Source organism: Gopherus evgoodei, chromosome 2, assembly GCF_007399415.2.
Source record: "Gopherus evgoodei ecotype Sinaloan lineage chromosome 2, rGopEvg1_v1.p, whole genome shotgun sequence".
Lineage (NCBI taxonomy): Eukaryota > Metazoa > Chordata > Testudines > Testudinidae > Gopherus > Gopherus evgoodei.
Window position 1 is genome coordinate 96042235 of NC_044323.1, and position 26833 is coordinate 96069067.

The 26833-nt window shown below is 41.4% G+C and overlaps 1 protein-coding gene across 2 annotated transcripts in view; it reads left to right on the forward strand.

The window, feature by feature from the left end:
- Positions 1 to 5661: 5661 nt before the first annotated feature.
- The window catches only part of HECW1 (HECT, C2 and WW domain containing E3 ubiquitin protein ligase 1), a 394082-nt gene continuing 372910 nt past the window's right edge, over positions 5662 to 26833 (forward strand). For both annotated transcript variants that reach the window (XM_030551407.1, XM_030551408.1), the window contains exon 1: positions 5662 to 5755. The gene's annotated coding sequence lies outside the window, so the exon portion shown is untranslated. The remainder of the gene's footprint in view (positions 5756 to 26833) is intronic.

Below are 26833 nucleotides of genomic sequence, written 5' to 3' on the forward strand. Positions count from 1 at the left end.
ATCCGGTATGGGAAATCCTATAGTCCCATATTAGGATATGTCTCCAGGAAGGAGAAATAATAAAAAGGGATCCAGAAAGCATTGAAATAAGGGCAGGAAATAAAATAGTTTCAGCCTGGAAACATAAAAGCTACTATGTCTGGAAGAAATCTGAAACATCAATAGCTATTTAGTGGAGTAAAAAAGTTCCCCAGATGTGTTAGCTTGATTTTTCCATGTTGAATCTCATTTTATTTCCTGACCGTATTTTGAGCCTCTCTAGGGGCTTGTCTACATGGAGATTTAACACATGGCAAGCTGAGCTGTGAATCTACAGCACTGTAGTCTGCACAAAGTGGACCCTGCTATTGCTCACTAGAAGTTCTGCACCGAGTTTTGAATTATTGCTGGCTACATAGCCATTTAACACACAGCAAACTAGTGTGCTGTAGATTGACACCCTGCCTTGCTGCATGCTAAATCTCCCTGTAGACATACCCTAGGATCTTCTTTCAGCTGCCAAAATTCTCCCACTTCCTCAGTGAGAGAGACCGTCGTGCCAGGCAAAGCAGATATCCAAATTCTACAGTATATAGGGCACACAATACACCCTGGGGGTGTAAATGAGAAAGCCTCACAGTGTACTGTTGTATTAATTGTGAGAGGATGGCATGCCACACCTCTGCTTCTTCCGCAAACACAGACTGCTTCTGAGACCACCTTTCTTATAAATGTCTCTGGGTAGCTTACTTGGTGTTTTAATCCTTCCACCAAGTACACAGCAGCATTTCTATATCCTTACACATTATGTCTCAACTTTCTAACCCCTTCTCCAGGAGACCAGACCAGGCTCTGACCCCTTCATAAGACTCTTCTATTGCTCTGGTGCTTGTTTTGTTTTGTGGGTGTGGTTTTGTTGTGAGGTTTTTTTGTTGTTGTTTTTTTTTGGTGGTTGTGGTTGTTTTCCTCCCCTGAGGAAGCCTTCCTGTGACCTTTTCTACAGCTTCCTCAGTAATGGGCTAATTGGTTCATTGACTCACTAGCCCCAATCTGACCTGATAATCAGATACATCTTTGTCCAGTTAGGCCTTCTCCAGGGGAAACCAATTAGTACTAATAGTGACCGGAGTGTGGCTCAGGTGCTAGCTCTCACAACTCTGTCACAGGAATATTTGAAGCTGTCAGGAGGCTAGGGGCTAGAGTCAGAAAAACTAGGTATTGCACTACCAGAATTGCAAAAGCAGAGAGTGAGACTATGGAAGAGGAGGCTTGAGTCTAAATTTAGACCAAGGAGCTTGCAGGATGGGAGAGGGGAGTTGAGGTAAGTAGGCAGACTAGAAATGGTTCAGCAGCTCACATAAAATTCAAATAAGCATCTGAACTATGAAACTTTTGTCTGTTATTAGTTTTAAAGCTGCTTGCTCATTTAAAATGTTCTGCTTCTCCTTTCCTTTTCAAAACATTGTTACAGAGCAAATAATATTGTTCCCAATATGGTGGTGGTATTCCCTTCTTACAGCTAGAAAACCCAAATTAATCTGATAAGTGTTATCTTATTTTCTGTATCACTTACTGGACTGCTACATTTGCAACTGTTTGCAGTTTGACTTTGGATAGCATATGGGGTTTAGTCTCATTCTGAGGCCCAGAATGAACAAGATTCATTCCTAAACTAGACACACACTTTCTATACATAAAAATGTCTTGATCCTAATATCCTGCAACCCTGCGGGACTAGAAATGAACAACTCCCTCCTTTCCAATGGGACTCACCAGCACTTGATTCTGTGCCTTCCAATGCCTGAGATACTGGACTTCATAGCCTTCTAAGATTAGAAGTGAGTACCATGAATCTCTTTGGAACATCTTCTCCAGTGGTTGAAAGCTTTTCTAGCTTTTGTTCTAAGAGATGAATCGAGATATTCAATCCTAAACTTATTGGTGCTGCAGACTGAATCATTTCTATCCTTGGCCTAATTTTGAGGAGAAAATTCACCATTTAAGAAAAAGGCAGAAACATTTTTGAGGCAGGGAGTTTTTTACTTTTTAGGGCTGTCAAGTGATTTAAAAAAATCGTGCTGTTAATAACAGAATACCATTTATTTAAATATCTGGATGTTTTCCTCATTTGCAAATATATTTGATTTCAATTACAACACAGAATACAAAAAGTGTACAGTGCTCACTTTATAATTTTTTATTACAAGTATTTGCACTTAAAAAACCAAAAGAAACAGTATTTTTCAATTCACCTAATACAAGTACTGTAGTGCAATCTCTTTATGTAGAATGGTGTACAAAAACCCCTACATTCAAAAATAAAACAATATAAAATTTTAGACCCTGCAAGTCCCCTCAGCCCTAATTCTTGTTCAGCCAATTGCTCAGACAAATAAATTTGTTTACATTTGCAGGAGATAATGCTTCCTGCTTCTTGTTTACAATGTCACCTGAAAGTGAGAATAGGTGTTCTCATGGCACTGTTGTAGCTGGCATCACAAGATATTTATGTGCCAGATGTGCTAAAGATTCGTGTCTCTTCATGATTCAACCACCATTCCAATGGACATGCGCCAATGCTGATGACAGGGTCTGCTCGAAAACTATCCAAAGCAGTGCAGACTGACCACGTTCATTTTCATCATCTGAATCATATGCCACCAGCAGAAGATTGATTGATTTTCTTTTTTGGTGATTTGGGTTCTGCAGTTTCTGCATTGCAGTGTTGTTCTTTTAAGACTTCTGAAAGCATGTTCCACACCTCATCCCTCTCAGATTTTGAAAGGCACTTCAGATTCTTAAAACTTGGGTTGAGAGCTGTAGCTACCTTTAGAAATCTCACATTGGTATCTTCTTTGCATTTTGTCAACTCTGCAGTGAAAGTGTTCTTAAAATGAACAACATGTGCTTGGTCATCATCTGAGACTACTATAACATGAAATATATGGCAGAATGCAGGTAAAACAGAACAGGGGACATATAATTCTCCCCCCAAGAAGTTCAGTCACAATTTAATTAATGCATTGTGTTTTGTTTTGCTTTGTTTTTTTTAACAAGCATCATCAGCAGGGAAGCACGTCCTCTGGAATGGTGGCCAAAGCATGAAGGGGAAATATGAATGTTTACATATCTGGCACATGAAAACCTTGCAATGCCAGCTACAGAAGTCCCATGCAAATGTCTATTCTCACTTTCTGGTGATATTGTAAATAAGTGTACAGCATTATCTCCCGTAAATGTAAACAAACTTGTTTGTCTTAGCAATTGGCTAAACAAGAAGTAGGACTGAGTCGTCTTGTAGGCTCTAAAGTTTTTGCATTGTTTTGGTTTTTGAGTGCAGTTATGTAACAAAAATCTACATTTGTAAGTTGCACTTTCACAACAAAAGAGATTGCACTAAAGTACTTGTATGAGGTGAACTGAAAAAATACTAATTATCATTTTTACAGTGCAAATATTGGTAATAAAAAATTATATACACTTTCAATTACAACACAGAATACAATATATATGAAAATGTAGAAAAACATCCAAATATTTAATAAAATTCAGTTTGTATTCTATTGTTTAGCAGTGCAATGAAAACTGTGATTAATCATTAATTTTTAATTGCGATTTTTTTTTTTTTAGTTAATTGCGTGAGTTAACTGCGATTAATCAACGGCACTAGTTTTTGGTTTTTGTCTTTTCTTAATAAACCATTGGCAGTTGTTCAAAGTGACTTTGTGATTTGAAATGTTAGAAGTGGACTCGGCTGGATGGATTAATGGTCTGAGTGCAGATGAGGGGGTCAAAGATACACAATAAATGTGATTTTTACCACATGTTGCTAATGTATGTATTTTCTGTCAATATGAACACATGTGCCCTTTCTCTTGCTCACATACATGCAAAATATTGTTCTGTTACACTGGTGCAATCACACTGACTTCACTGAAATTGCACTGGTGTAACCAAGAACTGATTTTGGCTTTATATTGTTTTGGTCTGGTGTTTTGTGTGTGTGTGTGTTTTTTTTTTTTTGGTTTGTTTTTGTCTTTGCCTGTTCTCTGCAATATTGTCTCCTTATTGTCAGAAGTACAGTTTTCCACACTATTAAAGAGCATTGAATGGATTGTATGGGGTTAGGGCCGTTATCAACCCCAAAATGTGGTCTAGAAGAAGTTGACAGGCTGTGGAGTAGAATGCATGGTGTGTTCCCTAAGACATATGTTTCTTCTGTATTCCAAGGAACTTTGGAAGCCACTGTGCTTTGCATTGTGGTGAGGCTCAGCCAGCTTGCCTCTACAAGGCAGAATTGAGTGCTGAGTAAGGATTGCTGGATTTAGCAGTGTGTATTTTAGAGCACTTGCACTATTGATTTTCGCCATATTAGCTAATTCAGAAACATAGAACTGTGCCTGCTGTGAAACTTGTGCTCGTTTCAGGTGTCATGACCACAGGAATTGATATAACTGGATGAAATTTTAGGTCTGTCTTGTCTACTTTCCAACTTTTAAAGGTTGCTGGTGTTGAATGATTCAGAAAGTGGAAAAATAAGATACTCCCCATGTGTTATGGTGACATTAGGAATCCCTGCCTGACCTTGAGGCAATCAGTTTACAGCTGGTCAAATGGGTGTACTGTAGGCAAGCATGTATAGTATAGTATAGCACAGCACACAACTTTCTGGGAGATCATGAGGTTTAATAATTTCATTGCTAGATCTCTGTAACTAACTACACTCACTGTGTTAGGGATCATTTTGTGTGTAATGGCCAGTTTGGTTTAGTGTTGGAGGAGGGGGCTGGGGTGGCCAGAACATGTACATATTTCAAATTGCTAGCCATATCCCTGCTCTCAGACATGCAGTTTGATGTCTCTTGCATCATTGTTTTATCTTTCGTATGCTATTAATGCTTCTAAAATATTCTTCGTATTAACCTGCTGCATATTCATTTCATTGTGTGGCACCTGGTATCTGTACTGTGGAAAAGGGTAAACAATATTTTTCCCACCCCATTCATGATTTTATAGATCTATTGCACAGGTTATTTAATTTCCTAATTTAAGGGTGATTAAAATATTGAACCATTTTTTTTCTCAAACTTGGCTTCACTTTCTTTCATCAGTGAGGACTAGGCTCATGCCAAGTTTCAACTTTATTTCTCCTCTTTTATTTTCTAAGATAAACGAATTGAAATGCCACAACATTTTTCACAATGGGAAAAGACTATTTTAGAAATATCGTTCAACTAAAAAATAACTAAACTGATTTCAAGCCTTTCCTAAGAAAAACTACCCTTGGGGTGATACCAACCAGGGTAAATTTCAGTCCTGAAATAATTTATACATGACTAAAAATAGGGGCTTTGAGAAGTGGTTTGGGTATCCACCTTGACTATGAAGTAAACACTACTGAGAACACCTGTACACATTTTTTGTCACTTCCTCAGAATCTATTGCTTCAGGTTACAAATTAAATTCTATGTGAGCCTGGCAAAATTTCCATGAAGATTTGCCAGTTTAATAAAAAAACATACTCACCCACTCTTCTCCAGGATGAATAAAAACAGTAATGATATTTTCCTTGCTTATTTAAAAAAAATACTTGTTTGGGTTGAGTGGGGAAGCAGAATTTTAGAAGTCCGATCTATCTTTCCTCTATTCTAGCTGAAACCCGAAGCTTTCTGCGGAAGTGCCTGCCTTCTTTTCCTTCACCAGATGGATACATATACAATACCTTGCCTGTGGATGTTCACTGGAAACTCTCAGCAGCATTCCCTGTCTATTTTTGGTGAGTTGATAGATGCAGGAGTTTGATGCTAGCATAAATGCAGAACCTATGGGAGTGAGTGCGTGGCACCTTTATACAGATCATTAGCTGTGGTTTGCGACCAATACACTCCCCGTTCCAGCTGGAGATCTCCACCTTTCTTTGTCAACAAGTAAAACTCGTAAATGCTCTCAGTACGGGGAGAGTGGGGGAGGAGAAAACGCAGAGATCCCCAATTAGATAGGAAGGAAATTGAATGGTTCGTGGTCCCCAAGAGAGGGAGGTACAGCTGCTAAACGGCAGCGGTGCCTTCCCGGGCTATCCTTTCAGATAGGTCGCTTTGTGTGAGAGAGAGAAATTTGAGGATAAGAGACCATGAGGATAACAGGCTAAGGGAGAGACACTGGGAGGGATCTGAAAACAATATAAGGAAATGGAGAAGGAGGCAAGTTGGACTCATTGGGCCAGGTGCTGCTCTCACTTATATCTGGGGTTAACCCCTTTGATTTCAGTAGTTACTACTCTCCATTTGTGCCAGCATAGCCGAGAGATGAATCAGAGCCTGTACGTGCATCTGAGGTAGATGGGATCCGAGTGTGCATTTGTTGGATTCCGTGTGTAATCCTGTGAGTGCTGCATTAAATGAGTGTGTCCGGGATTGTGTGCGTAAGGGGGGAGGGAAGGTGGTGAATTCCACGAGGGAATTAGGTGCGTTGGACCTTGTGACTGCAGGGGTGGTGGGTGTGCACGTGTGTGCAATTCCATTTGTGAGGGGGAACGGGTGGCCGTGAACTACCATGCTCCGGGAGGAAGATGTGCTTTGGGGTCTGGATTGTGGGTCTCGGATCCCAAGTCCTAGCTGTGTTACATCTCTGTGTCTGGAGATGTACTCCAGAGCGGTGTCAGTCCCAGAGGGGGTTGGACCACACGACACGCGTCCGTGCAGGCGTGTGAGTGTGCTGGAGCCGCTACGTGCGTTTGGGGAAGACTCAACACACGCGTGTGGTGTGTGTGCGCGGGGGGAAGGTGGGGTCGGCCTGGGGGGAGGTGAGCAGCAGCAGCACTCCCGGATCCGTGTGTGCGGGCGGGGGAGGAGGAGCCGGGGAGGGCCGGGTGGCGCTAAGCGGTGCGAGCCGCGGCTTGCGGTTGGCTCCATCCGCCTGGTACCCGGAGAGAGGCGGAGGGGAGGGAGGCTGGAGATAGGGATGGGGGGGGGGGAAGGAGGGAGCAGCGGCAGCGGCATTAGCATTGCAGGCGTATCAGTGCGGCTGCCGGTGCTGGACTGTGGCGCGTCTCCGCCAGGATTGAGAGACACCCCTGAGCTCTCCCGCTGCACCGGGCTGCCGCGCGCCTGGCCATGAGCCGCACGTGCGGGATCTAAAACCTGCCCTGGCTCCTGCGCGGGGGAGCATGAGCTGTGCCCGGGCCGGCATCCTCCAGGTAGGGGGGCTGCTGCCTTTCCCCCTCCCCTCCTCCCCGGGCACAGCCGCTCGCGGCGGGATGGGCTCTTCTTCCCTCGACTCTCAGGGAAAGAAAAGGCCCTGGGGAGGTTTAATTTTACTCCTGGCATAAGTCGGGGGGGGGGGGGAGGGATAGCTGCCCGCACCTTCCCCCATGGCATCTTGTCTCTGCAAACCGGGCTGTGTGGGGTTAGATGCACATCCTGGGTGTTGGTAAATGCTCACCGTAAAAAGGCAGCAATAACGTTAATAGCTTGCTTGGGCTTGGGAAGGGTGGGCTCTTGTCAGTTAGGGAGAGGACCCGGTTGTCTATTAAGATGTGGGGCCTTCTGGTAAATGGTCCATGCTGCTGGCTATACTAGCGTGCAGGGGCAGGCAGGTCATACAACAAAGAAGCACCCCGTTCCCCCGGGCAATTTGTTTTGTTAGACTGAAACAGGTGGAGATGAATGGCTGAAGGGGGGTGATTGGCCTCACCCGTTTGACACAGGACTCAAGATGCAGCGGTAGGGTGTGTGTGTGTGTGTGTGTGTGCCATGTCATTTGTTTCAGAGCATCTTTCAGTCCCACCACTGGTTTGAGTTTGCCCGATCTGGGAAGGGAAATGGAAAGCCATATGTATGCTGTATGTTGGATGCTTGTGTTGATGGGGAGTGGGAAAAGGTGGTGTGGATCTTGTTCTTAGGACAGCATGTAGGATGTGTTCAATTATTTGCTTAACCGTTGGCCTGTCATCTGAATTTCACTAGCAAACAAATGTAGAATTATTATGAGCTACATGTCATCAGTAATTGACCTCGCTTTAAGAATGTGAACATGGAGGTTACAATAAAGAGTCCTGTACTGGATTTTTGATTATTATTATCTGGGCTTTTTTTTTTTTTTTTTCCAGTTCTTGGCTCCTTGACAATGCAGCAAATTTTAAAACAAAACTGCTTTTTTCCCTCTATGTTCTGAGATAATCTTATAATTTTATATCTTGGTTACTACATTTATTTTTGTTACATCATAACATTTTAAATATTTTTATCACTTGTCATAGGCAGTTGAATTGTCACAAGTTTTTTAAGTATGTTAAGATAAATGGCATAGCCATAAATAATATAGCTTATAAAAGCAGTATCTGACAGTTTTACAACTTAGCAGTAGCATATATACATAAAGTTAATTTGGTTTCAATTTGCACCACAGCCTGTGTAATTTTTTTAATAGTTGCAGAAAAATAATTTGGCATGGATCTAGTTTTTTGTATCCTTCAGTTTAGAGCTGCAGTAGTACCTTTTTGTGCTGCACTCAGCTGAAGTGCGTAGAGAGGCTGTACAACAATCACTGAGACTAAAGGAGAATCCTTCTGCTACCCTCTTGTTCATGCATTTAATAACCTGCCATCTGATTCAGTGGGGCACGTATCCCTATATGAAGAGAGCAGCAATTAAGTGATATGGAACTGCTTTACCAAAAATATCTCGCAGCAGGTGGTCAGTTGTGCCTTTCTGATCAGTGATCATACTAGGATTGCAGTTATTATAGTAATTCATTTTAGATTGGGGATTCATTTTGAAAATATGAATTTTCCACTAAGAAGGGATTATCTTTCTTCTGGCCAGTGTTTCTTTTTGTAAATGGAGTATAGCATGTATTCTGGCTGCAGTCTGTACTTGGCTTGTTCCTGTCTCTGAAATACACACATCACTGGGATACATAGGTGCTATGTTTATTTCCATTTGCCAGCACCAGAAAGAAACTTAAAAAGCAGTGTGCTTTTAGTCAATGTGCAACATTAATCCTGGGATTCTTCCCATACCTGATTGGGAATTCAAACAGTATGTCTTTCCAGAGTAACTATTAGTTCTGCTTGTTTTTTGTTTATTTTTGTTTTCAGTGTTCTAGTTTGGAAATTACTGAGTTGAAGAGTTGGCTAAAATCAGAATTTTTGCATAGTCAGGGCTTGAAGAGCAATAAATGAGCCAGGATGTGTCAGGCACTCTCTCTTGTATTAAGGAGTTTGTTGCAAGCACACACGTAGATTTGGCCTCTTAAGCAGGCAGAAGGTTTTCAAGAATAATTTCAGCTTTTTGTTTATTGGAAAACAAAGTGGCTCAGAGTGAGAACTGTTTGGATCAGTGACTCTTAACAGGAAATATCAACATATGAAGGTGATAATGATTTCTTTAATAGCAAATCATATGATTATATCCACAACAGTCCAAATAACTAACCAGTACAATCAAATCACATGTTCCATATTTAAAATTGCCTGTAATAAATAATTGGCTAGTCATTTCAGTCATTGTTTATGGTGTGTGTGTGTGTATGCATATGCATATGCAGTCTGATCTGCATTCCTTGCAAAGTCAGGATGCTTCAGTGGAGTTTTGGAAATACTACTGCTGACACCAAGCAGCACTCTCATGCCAGCTAGAAGCCAAATGTTGCTCATTTTACTTTCGAGAGTAGTCCTAATGAAGACAATGCAATTACTTGCAGAAGTAATGCAAGTAGGATTTGGCTTATCCACTTTTTTTTTTTTTTTTTAGCATTGGGAAAGATGTGTCAGTTAATGAGTGGAAAAAGTTCCAAAATGGGGGAGCAACTGTACCAGACAGTTTTTGGTACTGGACCACTTGTAAATAGACTTTGTCATTTATTCCCTAAAATTGTTTGAAATCGTGAATGCATAAGTTAAAGTGGCTCATAAGTAGCTTTTACTCAAGCAAAAGCTGTTAAAAATAGATAAATCCAACCCTAATTTGAACAAATCAAGAACTTCAGACTCAGGGTCTGTTATCCTAAATCCACTAAAAGAGTACATATCCCAAACTAAAAATTCCAGTCCACGTGATAGATTATTGCCAGCACTACTACATTCTCATATATTGACACAGATATACAATTTATCCTGCAAAATGAGCACTTACAATTTAACCAGCTTTTCTTCAAACTTAGACATGAAGGTATTCACTTATTATCCATTTGGTTTTCAACATCTATATAATATGGCTATTTCAAGAAAGATCTCACTAGCCATTAATATCTTAGTTCCCCAATGTCCTTCTTACAGTATCTTAAGGTAATGATGGATCAAAGGAGTGTGTAACATTTCAATTAGCGTTTTTAAAAAGTCCCCTGCAAGACCAGAGCATGTGGAAATGAAGAGCGAGGAATTAAACTGTCAGGCTTAAAATCATATAGGGGTAATTTTTCCCCTCCACTCTTGCAAGGGAAAGAGCGCAAACAGCAGTGGATTTGGGGTGCGGTGGAGGGCACAGAAAGAAGGAATGCCAGCTCTGTAGGATTCTTTCCCTCCTGATCACAGAGAGGCTATACTTCACAAGAAGTAGACTGCAGATGGGGAAGAGGGGAGCTGGTAGAGGGAGGGTTAGTGTCTGAGTTCAGCAACTATCCTTGGCAACATTTTGCCACCCCATCTCTAACTCCATGTGGATCCTTGGACTAAATTAGTGCTGACCCTGTCATCATTAACTAACATAAGTTCTTCCTGCACAGCAAATTCCCTCCCCCTGAAAGGAGTGGCCATCCAGAAGGCATTAGCAGATTGGGTCCTGAGAAGACTGTGCTGCTGTGGAGGTCAGAAAGCAGCATGGAGACATAGTGCCTTTGTGTATCTGCCAAGATCATGGGAGATCTATCTCTTTGGAAGTGGAACCTCTTCCAGTTCTGTGAGGGGCAAACACCCCCACTGTGATGATAATACTAGGTGGAAGCTCCTTAGCTTTGTCTACATTAGGAATTAGAAAAAAAATCCCACCAATGACAGTTTCATTGGGAGCCCTAGTGTAGAAAGGGCTCCCACGGCCACATCTATTTTGACTGCCAAACCAGCTTTTCAGTAAATGTAACTAACATGGTGGTAAAAACACTGGAAGTCACCAGAATCTTGTCTACAACCAGGGCATTTGTTGGTGCTTTCACTGGTTGGATTTATTTTGTAAAATTCCCTAGTGTAGGCATGGCCAGAGAGTCAAAACCTAGAAAAATAATCCTCCTAGATGATTTGTCTTATATTTTAAAAAATATATACCCAAACTTATTTTCTCATGTGTTATTTATGGCATATCAATCAAATCATTGCAATTCAGAGAACTTGAAACACCTTCCTATTTTTTTTGGCTACTTTTGCCAACTGTTTACTTTTAGTATCTCTCTCAGACAATGAGAGGACTCAGTTTCAGTTCTCTTTAAAACTTCTGTTTGGTTTTAATTTTCAGTCCATTTTACTATACAGTTTCCATGTACCAGCACAATCTCCTAAACATTGTGTGGCAAATACTGCAGGCAAGTATTCATTTTCTTTTTAAAAAACCTCCACCTGTTGTTTGGCATCAGATTTGGTAAACATTTATTGTCAATAAATTTTAGAATTTGGGGCAAATTTGACATAACCATTACCTTTAGATTTATTCTTAAATAGAAAACAGGATATTCTTGTGTTTTTCACTGGCATGCATAGAGACACATGCTGATGTGTCGAGAAAAAAGTAAAAAGTACAGACATTAATAATAGGCATGCTGACCACATATTTCAATAAATGATGTACAATTAAGTCTTGAGCTCATCAAGACATTTTAATATTAAGAAGAAAAGCTAGCCAGTTCTTTGGTTTGTTCAGGCCAGGGTCATCTTCGTCATACTCCATGAATGGCAGCCAAATTGCAAAGGAACAGATTTATGATTCATTCTTAGAGTTTGTCATCTTTTCTATGGCTAGGACATCCTACACTGGAATAATTCATTTATTCCAGGTGGGCAATTTCAGGTTATGCCATTCTGTTGCATTGACCAATGAGCAGCTGGCAGAAGAAGACATTTGGGCTGCTTAGGCCTCATTCTTTACTGTGTTGCACCATGTATACTCAGTTACACCTCTTTGCAGTCAGGTCAAAGTGGGTGTAAAAAACTACCGCATGTTAGCATTCTACCCATTTTGAGAGGTGTAAATGACCACACATGGTGCAAATAGTGGAACATCAGGGCCACCATCCAACCCCAGTAAAGAATACATAGGGATTTGTGATTAACTTCATTCTTTTCCCATATAACTGTCCCATTGGTGTCAATAGGAGTTTTAGCTAATTAAGAATTTCAGGTAGATCCCATGGGTAGAAAAAAACCATCTGTTTGTATTCATTTGTTCAAGCAAAAAAGGATAGGGATGTATTATCTCAGCTGAAGTAGCCCTGATTAAGAATTTCAGCATGGGCCATGCTGTGCTTAAGCATTTGGACTCCCCATTTCCTTGAAATCCTGTGCCCTGAGTACTTCTAGAGGCTGTGAACAACATTCTACTCTTCTTTATACTGGTTCTATGTCAGGGAAGTTACTCATGATTTACACCAGTGTGAGATATGAATCAGGCCCTTTTTGTGATTGAGTGAATACCAGGTAAAGAGGTAGCATGATCTAGTGGATAAGGCACTGAATTGGGTATTGGGTGATTTGGATTCTAGTCTAGGGGCTGCCATTAACCTTCTGCATGACCTTTGCCACTTTATTTCTCTACGACTTTGTTTCTCCTCTCATCCTTTGTCTAACTCTTCTATTTAGATTGTAAAGTTTTTGGTGCAGAGACTGTCTCTCACCAGATGTTTGCTCACTACCTAGCCCAGTCATGCCTGATCTCAGATGGGGACTATAGCAGCTATCATAATACAAATAATAAAGTATGGTACTTCTGCATATACTTTTTTAAATGCTGTTTCATTACCTGGCTAATAAGGGGAACCCTCCTGTTCCTGTTTTGAGATTTCAAAATAGATGATCAACCAAACTCACCCTAGTTATCAAGGCAAAATAGTATATCACAAAGTTCTCTGTGCAGTCAATATTCACTTAATGGAGAACATAAGGTCGATGGGGAAGAAAATGTGTGCATACTTGTCAAAAATGCTGCTGTTGAGACTCTTGCTGAGGTTTTCATTTTATGGATTGAGTAAAGCCGCCTCTCTTACACATGTTCTGAGTAGGGGCAGACCTATGCCATTCCCAGATGTCCTGTGATGTCTGGTATTCTGGGCATGCATGAGTGGCCACTGTCATTTGGTTGAAGCCTGAAGTAAAATTCCCATCTAGGTCTTTAGGTTGAAATACATGTTTGTCCCAAAATTAAAACCCATTTAAACTTAAGAGTTCTTAACTCCTAAAATGGTAGTATGTACAGAATGTCTCCTGTACTGAATTGCCTGTATTTAGGTAAAATGGAACTTGGATTAAATAAATGAATAATTTCTTACATGTAGTCAACACAGACCTTAAAGAGATCTGATAGTGATTCGTCATCCACCAGCCTGTTCAGTAGTCATCTGGGAAAATTAAGGTGCTATTATGTTATATATTTTACATTTTTAAAATATTGTTTAGTTAACAATAAGATTTTGAAAACTAGAAACTGAAATCTGCCTTCCTACTGAATTGATTTTCCATGTTGTGACCACACACTGGGCTGCAGAGCCAGGTTATTGGGATCTGGGAAAACTGCAGCTCAGTGGAGTCTAGGATTTTTTGGAGGGGAAATTCATGTGGGATAATCCCAAATTTCACATGGAGCTGTTGCCTGAAGTGCATTGATCAGTGCACTTCAGGCTTTGCCAATATTGATTTAAAACCGCTGTGTGCTATCCTGGTGTACTTTTGCAAAAGGGAAGATCTGTTACTGCTCCTTCCAGCCATGGGTGGGTGAGGAGTAAGAAGTTCTAGCTTTTGTTATTTCCCCCTCCTTCCTGCCATGAGGGAGGGAGAGAGTAAGAAGGAGTAATTGTACATTGGCGCAATTCTAAGACTATGAATTGAGAAGAGACTAGAGGGGGTAACCTATCCCCAAATCCTAAATGTGCTGCTGTGCTGGTAGTGCTCTCCTTTTTCCCCAAGGGAAAAAATCCTACCAAAGCATTGTTTTCAAACACACACCTATCACCACCAGTATAACATAAAGCACAGGGACTTTGCTAACACATATAAGAAGCAATAAGGAAGGTCAAATTGGGACATGTCAATACTGATAGTATTCCTTTAAGACAGTATGTGATTTTATTTTGCGGCCAGTATCCCATTGCAGACTCAGCAAAATGACAAACTGTTGTTTGGTCACATTTAATGCAGCACATCTATCATTTACTGGGGATGCAATATTTGGCTTGCATCATTAATTATGGGTAGGAAAGATGCACAACATACACTCATCATTTTGACTTTATGTAGAAATGCTTTCTTTTTTGCATATAAATATGTTTGTTGGAGGAGGAGCGTGCAGCATATGCTGTATGAAGCAGCATATTGTAAATGGCAATTTTTTTGTTGCAACTCTAAGATGCAAGAGAAAAAAAGACATCCTAGCAATAGATGAAATATTTAATTCTGAAGCTGGAACATCAGATTTCTAAGCTGATACTGTTCAGGCTTTATGAAAGGCCTGTTAGCCATTAAGATATATGCTGTCTGGGTTATAGAATTCTACATGATATGTAGAGATTATGGATGAGATTCTTTCACGAAGCTAAACTATGCAATGTGAATGCATCATATAATTTTTAAATAGTAGGAAATGCTGGGTCAGCACCATGACTCAGCAACACTACATATATGTACTGAGTCATAGCAGTAACTTGAAGCCAAGATGGAAAGACTATTACTAAATCAAATTCCATGGTCCAAAATTGAGCAAAGCTCCTACTAAATATAATGGGAGTTTTGTTCAATTAAAGCCTGCAGAATCTGGCCTATTTTTACTATCTGTCCAAAACTGAACATCACAAGGAACATGGGCTATTGTTTTGCCAGTCCCAAGCATTGAAACTTCCTTCTAATCATGCTAACATCAGAGCCAAAGCAATAGAAATATATGCTGTATTTCCCAGACATTCAAATATAATGAGTTGGACCCCCCACAAAAATCATGAGATTTTTTTAATGGTTGGCTTCTTTCTATCTCTTTCTGATTCTTGAGTCTTTAAGATACCTTCTGGTCATCTTGTTAAACTTTTTTCTGCAAATGTGAGGACTAGAAACATACTTAAAAAACACCACCACCCTCCCAAAAGCTGAGATTCTCACATAATCATGTAACTCCAGGAGCTGGGGTTTTTGATAAAACATCAAATATTGCATTACTTGCAATAAAATCATGAGAACTGGCAACACTGTATATGAAGGCTTAAGTTAATTCTCTTTTTTATTTTTATTTTTTTCATTACTTTACTATTTTGTTTTTAATCAAATAACAAAGTAAAAGGGGCACTGTCCACCTAGATATTACAATTCTGTCTGCACTTTCAGTAGTGTCTTGGATCATTAATGTAGTATTTTGCCACAGTGCCATATTGGGAGAATAAAAAAATCTTATATTCTGCAGTGTATTTACAAGGCCAGTAAATCTGAAACAGGTGGCGGCAATGGCATTCTCTCCTTGCTCCTTCTCTTTCTAGCTGTTCCTGGGGCCAATATTTGTGCAGATATTTGGATAAATTAACTCAAGGGATGATGTGGAGAACTGGGATCCCAAACTAAAAAACATTCCTGCGAATGGCTTCATCACACAAACAGTCTCAAGATAGAGCTCTTCCCAAGTCTCAATTCTGCCACCGACTGTTTGCAAAGAGTATGCTGTTTGAACCTCTCCTTCCTAGCCAATTTTTCTGCATTCCATACTCAATTTTACCTCATTTCAAAGTGGAGGCTAACCTGCTGTGCTTACTCAAGTAAAATTCCCATTGAAGAGTGAGTTTTGCAGTGCCTGAGGAATGACAAGATCATTTGTCCCAATCCAAATCACAGCCTGTTAGGACAGACTCACTATCTGCTTCTGAAAGTCAACATGGAATTTGTGCTTTATTTCTCAAATAATTTATTGGGCACTACCATGGTTCCGCCATTGTGATTTGCTAGAGGTCTTCCTCTTGACACTCCAGCTTCCATTCTCTTAATAGCTTTGATTTAGAAAAAAAATTGAGTAATTGCAAAATACTGTAGTTACCTGTACCACAGCTCACTACAAATGTAGCAATTTCTAGCCTATGCAGTCTTTATGTCTCAGACAATGAAAACATGGATTAATAATTCTCTTAAACTAAGATGTTGTCTTGGTTGCACTTAAGTGTATGATGTAGACAAAAAATTTAATGTCTGTATTTGATCAATTCTACTAGGACAATCCTAACAAATTATTAAAATATATCATCTCAGCATAAGTGTCTGAATGCTAAAGTATCTCTGGCTTGTGTGTCCAATTGCGTAAACGGAAGAAGTAGGTGCAGACAGATCCCATATCATGAAGTGTCTAGGCCAGGCTGGCAAATTATGGTGTCTCAAACACTGGATTTTCCTATCACTGGAAGGGAATGGGAAAGATTGGGGCATGGTTTCTGCTTTCCCTTAGTAATGAACAATGACTCTGAAGGAAATGTAGATGGGACTTTAATGGAGGTACAGTAGAATGTTATGGGCCCTTTTGTAGTTTTGCTTGCCACCTCCTTGCTGCAAGGTTCAGAGGAGGGGGAAAAGGACAGGGCTAGTGACAATTCCCAGAGAATATAAGCAGGAAGAATGCCTCCAAGAGGTCTGGTTTTAAAGAGCGGGTCCTAAATCTCCATTTTGGAGTTATAGGGTCTGCCTGCTGCCCTACCCCTCTTTGGGTGTTTAGCACAAACATTGGTGTTCTGGATGCCCCCAGGTAGGTGTCAGGGATGGGGAGAAGATTCTGCTGCACTTTCTTCTCACCTAAGTACACCTGCAATAGAAAGCTGTACATTTCACCTCCATGTGAATATGACTTTTGGATGCTCAGAATTGGCTTGGCTGCCCGGGCTGGGGTCTCTGAGTGAGATTGGAGTGTACCTTGGTGTTTTCCCATTCTACACAGACTGCTTCTTCTGACTTCTGTGGGAAGAGGGGGGAGAAGTGATATCCCAAAAGAGGCTACAAGATGAGGTGGCTGGACTAGAGGAAAGGGCATTTTTTGTATTTTCAAACTCTTGTCAGAATGGGAATGAGAATGTGTGCTGTGGGAACCCTCCAGATTTTGTTTAAAAAGCAATTCATGAATCTTGAATATCATAAAGTTCGCCTATCCTTAAGAACCACCAGCATTTTAACATTTTGCCAAACCTGGTGGAGCATTTCATAAAATACATGTCATGTCCTTTTCTCTGTGCACATCATAATGCACAGCTAATAGAAAAATGTATTTTAGCAAAATGTCTTTGTACAAGAAAATTCATCTCTGGCAATAAAAGCTGGTGATGGGTGGCTGGGTTGTTTGTGTGTGCAGGTTTTTATTGCAATATTTTTCTAATGATTGGAAATAAATCTGCTGATGCAAACTTTCTTTTGTGGGAATTATTTGTTAGTAATGTATGATTCTGACTTTTGACTATAAGTTAAATATGATCATTGCAACCTTTTTTTTTATTCTTGACCCAATTCTGCACATGCTCTATGCACATGTATAACTTTACTTGCGTAAGTAGTCCACTAACTTTACTCACTTGAGTTGCCTTATTGAAATCATGTACATAAGTAAATATTTGCAGGTTCATGGATTGTATGAGGCCAAGTTGTGCTTGCTTTCTTCCATTTCCCTTTTCAGCATGGCAAGAAATAGACAGACTGGGTAAGGCATTATGAAGAAGCGTGCTGATTAACAGTGTATCAGCTAGTAGCTGGGACAGGTTCATCATGATTATAATCAGTCTGGTTGATTTATGACCTCTTTGATCTACAGAATCATTTATAATCTACTTGCTGGCCTTCTATTAACTCACAGATTGGTAACCAGACATCCTGATTTTATCAGGATTGTCCTGATATTAGGGGCTTTGTCTTCTATAGGACCCCATTTTCCCCCATCCTGATTTTTCACACTTGTTACCTGGTCATCCTACTCACAGGGAGACCAAGTTCACCTTGTTTAGTTACTAACTCTTTGAGTTTTGGTAGGATACTTCAGCTCTTTTTTGAGATCTGAATTGGTTCATGTCTTGATGTCTTAATTGGAAGAAACAGGTTCTTGTTAGGCTTGGTTAATGCAGTAGTTTTCGGATTTCTGGTACTATTCTTGGTATGGATTTTGGTGGCTAAAGCAGAATATAGCAGCTGTGAAGTATGTGATGAAATCTCCCATGAGAACACACATACCTACCTACCTACATTTTAGGGCCTTATCCAGCAGTCTTAAAATATGTAAAAATACCCTTGACTAAAATGGAGTTATGTGCAATAACTGAGTAAAGACTTCTAGTTTTCCAATTTATGATAGAGCTTTCCATTGTATTTTTTATAATTAAAGTAAGATTCTACTCTGAAAAGTGACTGTAAAATAACTGTGAGGTCCCACACTTACTGTGTCCTGGGGATTTCCAGCTTATTGCTAAGCTTATAAATAAGTTGTTCCTCCCCACCCAACTGCCAGCTCTTCAAACTCAGCCAGGGACCTGAAAGTCAAGCTGTGTTCTTTTCTGGGTTGTGAACAATTGCCAGTAACGGTGAATCTCTAGGCGAAATTCCTACTCCAGTGCCACTTTATTGTCTTCACATTTTGCCTTCAGTTACGTATGTAAACTCTATTGCTTTCAAATGTGTTATGCAGGTGTAAGAAACAGAGAGCATAATTTGAAGATGTTTGAATGACACAGATGGCCCTCTTAATGGAGTTTAGTTGACAATTCTGTTGATGATGAATGAGGATGAGAATTTAGTTCCCCCTCAAACTTTTGGTTCTTCTGCAGGGCTGAGAGTAATAGAGGAAAGTAAAATCTCTTGTCACTGAAGTCAGAGGGTAAACTCTGAATACATCACAAGTAGCAGAGCTCCTGGCTAAAAAGGAGCCATTTTTATATAATTGGTTTTTGGAGTGGAACTGCATTTTAGTAGAGAAACTCAGAGCTGATGAGCAGACTTTTTCTTAAAGATAGTGAACTAATTTTTTACTGTGGTGTTCCTTTTCCATTCTTCCTTGTATTGCATTTAAGTTCCAACAGTTTGCTGCTTTCTCTGTCCTTTGAAATGTTGCTGTTGAACTAGGCTTCCTCCTTCATCTTTTACAACATTGTATCTTTGCAGTGCTGCACCTGCTCCCAAGTCAGATCTTGCAGATAGCAGTATTCAGGAAACAGGGTTCAAGAAGCCCTGAAAGGTCTTAGCCAAGTTCTAAGTCACAAAACAGAATGTAAGGCCTGGTCTACACTAGACGTTTATACCGAATTTAGCAGCATTAAACCGATTTTAACCCTGCACCCGTCCACACAATGAAGCCCTTTATATCAATATAAAGGGCTCTTAAAACCAATTTCTGTACTCCTCCCCGATGAGGGGAGTAGCGCTGAAATCGGTATTGCCATGTCGGATTAGGGTTAGTGTGGCTGCAATTCGATGGTATTGGCTCTGAGCGATATCCCACAGTACACCATTGTGACTGCTCTGGAAAGCCATCTGAACTCGGATGCACTGGCCAGGTAGACAGGAAAAGCCCCACGAACTTTTGAATTTCATTTCCTGTTTGGCCAGCGTGAAGAGCTCACCAGCACAGGTGACCACGCAGAGCTTATCAGCATAGGTAACAATTCGGTCTCCTGAGAATCAAAAAAGAGCTCCAGCATGGACTGCATGGGAGGTACTGGATCTGATCGCTGTATGGGGAGAGGATTCTGTGCTAACAGAACTCAGTTCCAAAAGACGAAATGAAAAAACAGTTGAAAAAATTTCCAAGGCCTTGAGGCAGAGAGGCCATACCAGGGACTCAGTACAGTGCCGTGTGAAAGTTAAGGAGCTCAGACAAGCCTACCAGAAAACCAAAGAAGCAAACGGAAGGTCCGGGGTGAAAACATGCTGCTTCTACGCTGAGCTGTATGCAATTCTAGGGGGGTCCGCCACCACTACCCCACCCCTGTCCGTGGATTCCAAGGTGGGGGTGGTAATCTCAGCCATGCCTCAGGATTCTGCAGACGAGGAAGAAGAGGAGGACGAGCTTGCAGAGAGCACACAGCACTCCGTTCTCCCCAACAGCCAGGAGCTTTCTCTCGCCCTGACGGAATTACCCTCTCAGCCCTTCCAAGCCACTATCCCAGACAATGAAACCATGGAAGGGACCTCTGGTGAGTGTACCTTTTGTAAATATAAAACATGGTTTAAAAGCAAGCGTTTTTAATGATTTGCTCTGAGGACTTGGGATGCATTCGCGGCCAGTACAGTTACCGGAAAAGTCTATTAACATGTCTGGGGATGGAGCGGAAATCCTCCAGGGACATCTCTATGAAGCTCTCCTGGAGGTACTCCTAAAGCCTTTGCAGAAGGTTTCTGGGCAGGGCAGCCTTATTCTGTCCACCATGGCAGGACACTTGACTACACCATGCATATAGCAAGTAATCTGGTATCATTGCATGACAAAGCCTAACAGCATATGATCCCGGTGTTTGCTGGCATTCAAGCAACATCTGTTCTTTATCTCGCTGTTATCCTCAGGAGAGTGATATCGTTCATGGTAACCTGGTTGAAATTCAGGAATTTAAGAGGACAGAGATGGCCATTCCTACTGGGCTGTTTGCTTGTGGCTTAAAAGAAATCCTTCTCTGCAGGTAGCCAAGCAGGGGGGTGGGCGGGTGATTGATGAGCTTTTTCGCGATGGGCTAGCAGGGATCTTCCAAGCTACAGGCCACATGGTGGAGGGGGAGGAGGTGTTTAGCAGTGATCTTCCATGATACCAGCCACACGGTGGGGGGAGGGGTAAAGCGATCATCCCAGAGAATTGGATGGGGGTGTGGTTGCTGCTGCTGCACGTTAACAGGAAAGAAGCAGCACTCAACAGGCTTTGCTTGCTATTTGGGAAAGGAGGGTGCTGGATATATGAAGGCTGCAGAAGACGAAAGACAATGGCTTACTATGGCCGCATGCAAGCTGAATTCTGCTGCCTGGACCCGCATCTGTGAGATCTCTAACACTAGAGCCATAGGCACTCAATATTAAGATGCAAAATGCAACCCTGTAGTGAAATCACATGTGCTGTGTAAGGTGAACAGTGTTCTTCACTGTGAAAGAGTATAACCATTGTTCTGTAAAATGTATCTCTTTAAATACTTCTGTCCCTTTTTTCCCTCCCTCATGCAGCTGCAAATTTTTCAAGCCTCCTTACTCCGTCCCGAAGGCTATCTCAGATAAGGTGGTGGGGAAAAAAAGGACCCAAGACGAAATGTTCTCGGAAATCATGGAAGTGACCCGCAATGAAAGAGCTCATCTGAATGAGTGGAAGGACGTGGTATCAAATTACAGGAAAGATGCCAGTGAACGTGAGGAGAGGAGGGACGAATGGGAGGAGAGGTGGCAGCAGGAAGATCGGTGGCGGGATGCAACGCTAGGGCTGCTGCATGATCAAACTGACATGCTCCGGCATATGGTGGAGCTTCAGGAACAACAGCAGGATCTTAGAGTGCTGCAGCAGCCCCTGTATAACAACCCTGCCCCCTCACCATGTTCCTTAGCCTCCTCACCCACCAGACAAGTAATAACACATGGGGGGAGGCTCCGTGCACCTGCCCACTCCACCTCAGTGGACAGCCCAACCAAAAGGCTGTCATTATGAAATTTTTTTTAGTGGCCTTTTCCTATCCTCCTCCCAAACCCCACCTGGGCTACCTTGTCAGTTCTCTCCCTCTTTTTATAATTAATAAAGAATACATGATTTTTAAATGAGTGACTTTATTTCCTTAGAAAGCAAGCTGTGTTCGAAAGGGGTGTGTGTGGGTGGCTTACAGGGGAATGAGTCAATCAAAGGGTGGTGGGTTTCATCAAGGAGAAACAAACACAACAGTCACACTGTACCCTGGCCAGTGATGAAACTGGTTTTCAAAGCTTCTCTAATGCGCTTCCTGGTGTGCTCTTCTAATCGCCCTGGTGTCTGGTTGTGCATAATCAGCGGCTAGGTGTTTTGCCTCAGCCTCCCATCCTGCCATAAAGGTCTCCCCCTTACTCTCACAGAGATTGTGGAGCAAACAGCAATAACAATGGGGACTTTGGTTTGGCTGAGGTCTGAGCGAGTCAGTAATGTGCACCAGCGCACCTTTAAATGGCCAAATGCACATTCTGCCACCATTCTGCACTTGCTCAGCCTGTAGATTAACAGCTCCTGACTACTGTCCAGGCTGCCTCTGTATGGCTTCATGAGCCATGGCACCAAGGGGTAGCCTGGGTCTCCCAGGACAACTATAGGCATTTCAACATCCCCAACTGTTGTTTTTCTGGTCTGGGAAGTAATTCCCTTGCTGCAGCCATTTAAACAGAGTAGTGTTCCTGAAGACGCAAGCGTCATGAACCCTTCCCGGCCATCCCATGTGGATGTTAGTGAAACGTCCCTTGTGATCCACCAGTGCTTGCAGCACCATTGAAAAGTACCCCTTCTTGCTTATGTACTGGGTGCCCTGGTGCTCCGGTGCCAAGATAGGGATATGGGTTCCGTCTATCACACCCCCCACAGTTAGTGAATGGCTTTGCTGCAATGGGATTCCCTATGACCTGCACATTTCCTAGAGTCACAACCTTTCATAGCAGCAGCTTAGTGATTGCTTTGGCTACTTGCATCATAGCAGCCCCCACAGTAGATTTTTCCACTCCAAATTGATTCCCGACTGACCGGTAGCTGTCTGGCATTGCAAACTTCCAGAGGGCTATTGCTACTCACTTCTCAACTGTGAGGGCTGCTCTCATCTTGGTATTCTGGCATTTCAGGGCAGGGGAAAGCAAGTCACAAAGTTCCATGAAAGTGCCCTTAAGCATGCGAAAGTTTCACAGCCACTGGGAATCGTCCCACACCCGCAACACTATGCGGTCCCACCAGTCTGTGCTTGTTTCCCAGGCCCAAAATCAGCATTCCATGGCTAGAACCTGCCCCATTACCAGCAGGATCTCCAATGCGCCAGGGCCCGCAGTTTGAGAGAATTCTGTGTCCATGTCCTCATCGCTCTCGTCGCCGCTCTGCCGTAACCGCCGCCTAATCACTTGGCTTTGCAGGTCCCATTTCACCATAGACTGCACGAGAATGCGTGAGGTCTTTAAAACGTCCATGATTGCTGTCTTGAGCTCAGCAGGGTCCATGCTTGCCGTGCTATGGCGTCTGCACAGTTTGTCCAGGAAAAAAGGCGTGAAATGGTTGTCTGCCGCTGTTTTCATGAAGGGAGGGGTGAGGCTGTACCCAGAAGCACCAGTGACAATGTTTTTTGCCCCATCAGGCACTGGGATCTCAACCCAGAATTCCAGTGGGCGGGAGAGACTGCAGGAACTATGGGATAGCTACTCACAGTGCAATGCTCCGGAAGACAACGCTAGCCTCAGTACATGGACACACACCGCCGAATTACTGTGCTTAGTGTGGCCGCGTGCACTCGACTTTATACAATCTGTTTTAAAAAACCGGTTTCTGTAAAATTGGAATAATCCCATAGTGTAGACTAAGATAGAGGCATTACTATGATCTATCGAGAATCCATGAATTATGTATTTAAAAAAAAAGACATGGCAAACTAGGCGCACCTCTGAATTGTTCAAGGTTATTTTGATATGGCAGTTGCTAAGACAGTGTAATTATTGTGTGTGTTTTCTGAATTCTAGAGTAAAGAGCTGAATTCATCTCCATGAAGGCTGCCCTGAGGCTGCAATACATTTTTTTAAAATGTCTCATTACGTCCATTTTCTTGAATATATTTATTATTATGCATAGATCATCCTAGCCAAGTTGCTGCAGACTGCTTTCCTCTCGGAGTTGCTCATCTCCCAGACAGAAAGGAAAGAGAACCTGGCAAAAGTAGTCTGATGAAGTGCAAATATGAAACAACTATTTATATGAAGTGCTGCAGTATATGTGCATGTGAGGAGAAGGGAATCATCTAACAGAGTTGGTGGAAAATTTTTCCATTGGAACTGTTTTTTGTTGGAAAGCGCTGTTCTGATTAAATCAAAACATTTCATTAGGTCGTATCAAATTTTTCTTTTTTATGAAAAATTATAAAAATGTTTAATTTTCATAAAGTTAAAATGCTTGTTTAGACTGTCATATGTTATGTTAATATATTCTTGTACATTATAAATTGCAATAAGTATATGTCTAAAGTTTTATACAAAAGACTTTGAGCTTTTTGAAATGCAGCACTCTGATAAGGTTGTTTTGATATTTTGGAAATTGAATTTTTCAGAATTTTTATTTCACAGGAAATGTTGATGTTTCTTTGTGATTCAGGATGAAAGGAAGAACAGAAATTCTGACTTTTGCTGATCTCTCTTTAACAGAGATGAGTGTGTAAAATTACAACTGTCTTCTATGCACCCTTCCCACCTTTTTTTTTTTTTTTTTTTTTTTTTTTTTTTTTAAGCCATGGGTCCAATTTCATGCCTGACCTGGGTCCACTGAAATCACTGGCTTTACACTCGGGATGCATTTGGCTAAAGAGATTTAAAATAGTTGTGAAAGGTTGTATTATATTTTCATGGGTTACAGGTGAATGGACTGTGAGGTTGAAGGCCACAAAGAACTTCTGCTAACATTTCTGTAACACATTCTTTTAAGATTGAGATACCAAAAGAAAACAATAAACTCATGGACTTTAAGGTCAGAAGGGACCATCATGATCATCTGACCTCCTGCACATTGCAGGCTACACAACCAAGTTAGCAAGCTAACTTGTGGGAGGAACAGAGCTATGTTTTATCATTCTGAAAAAAAATGATTATGGCTAAACAAAATCATTTTAAATTAGGCTCCTGCTTCCTTTATTTTCCTTTTTTCTTTTTCAATGCATGTAACCTTAGAGTACTATTCCAGATTTTTGCAGATATATATAATTTGTTTGTTGAGAACAAACATCTCTTGCCTCCCCATCCTCATCTCCTCCCCTCTTTTTCAAAGCACCCTGTTAGTGGAAGCTGGCATTGCCTTTTCGCAGTATCATGTTTGCATGTAAAACATTTTGAGTTAGAACCTCAGCTCATGTAAATCAGCATCGCTCCATTGCTCTGGCCCTTTGTTTCCATATGAAATTGGAAACTTCTTGTGTTCAATTGAAAAGTAAAGATCCACATGTTAACACAGCTCCGCTATGCTCTAATGCAGTAAAGGCAAAATCGCTCCAGCAGAGTGTTCAAGAGTGGGCTTAATTAAGAAGGAAATATACTGTTTTGACTTTACATCTACCACAAAAGTGAGAACCAGATTTCATTTTATTGAGCAGGAGAATAATAGCCCTTACTATACAAAAAAAGGGTATTTTGCCTTCTACTTTCTATTTCTGTGGTGAACAATCTTAAATGTGAAAGATTTTTTTCATATGCTTCCCTATAAGTCATTCTCGTTATATTGTTGCAAGCCCTTATTTACATTGCTTAGTGTATTGAGATTTTGATGTGGAAAGATTGCACTTTTTTCAGTATGTGAATTTGTTCAGTCATTCATTTGTTCATTGTTCAGAGCACATTCTTCTGCAGCAGTAGCATAGTTTCATTGTTCTCTTTTTAAAGATGTAATGTCTAAGATAATGAAAAAAGAGAAGGCTAATGGATATTTTTTTATTGTTCTAAGAATGGTATCTCTTATAAGAAGTCTGTTCTGTTCACCAAGACATGGTAGGCAAAATTTTAGGAAAGTTAATTTCTTTTTGTGGATGATTAAAATCAACTCTTGTAGTGAAAATCTATTTAAATAAGTAGATTTATACTTAAATAAGGAACTGGCTTTGTTGTAGTACTCTTTTTGTCTTCTGGATAAGCGTAAGTTTATCACTGCACTATAATGTGATTAGTTTAATGTTTCACCATTTGGTCTGGGCGCTGACCCAGCAGCATACCAGAGCTTGATGGATACCTGCTGGAGGGGAGTTGGATAGAGTAATCTTTCATGATCTCTTGAGGTGACAGTTATCACCTCTGCCCATGACCAGCGCTAGGGGTTTTAGCGCCCTAGGCGCACGGCAATTTCGCCGTCCCGCAGCTCCGGTGGAGCTGCCGCAGTCGTGCCTGCGGAGGGTCCACTGGCCCATGGCTCCGGTGGAGCTGCCACAGTCGTGCCTGTGGGAGGTCCACCGGAGCCGCGGGAGCAGCCGACCCTCCGCAGGCACGACTGCGGCAGCTCCACCGGAGCTGCCTGCTGCCCCTTCCGGCAAACTGCCACCCACCAGTAATCCTGGCACCCTAGGCGATTGGCTAGGCCGCCTAAATGGAAGTGCGGGCCCTGCCTCTGCCACCTTGTGTCAACATCCTCTAAGTATACAAGCTATTTTGCCATACCTGTGTTATGTCATTCTTATTGTTCAACCTGTAAAGTGCCAGCGTTGTGCCAAGTTTTCACCTGTTAAATGCAGTGAAGCCAGAATCGGATACAAAAGGGGAAAATATCCTTAGTAATGGTTATTTCTCAAAAGCATAGTTCTGTATTTCCCCAACTTCCTCCAGGCAATAATGTTGTTTGGAAAGCGTCAAGACTTTTTATACGAGTAGGGTTTATATAGAGTGGGTAATGTTAAAAAGTAATAAATACCATACTACAGTCTTGACTTTAATTCTGGTATTACCTAAAATTAGAATGTATATTGCAGCAAGCTGCTTATATAACACCATGGGTAGGGCCAAATCCTTATGGCAGAGTGCAGCCTGAGTAGG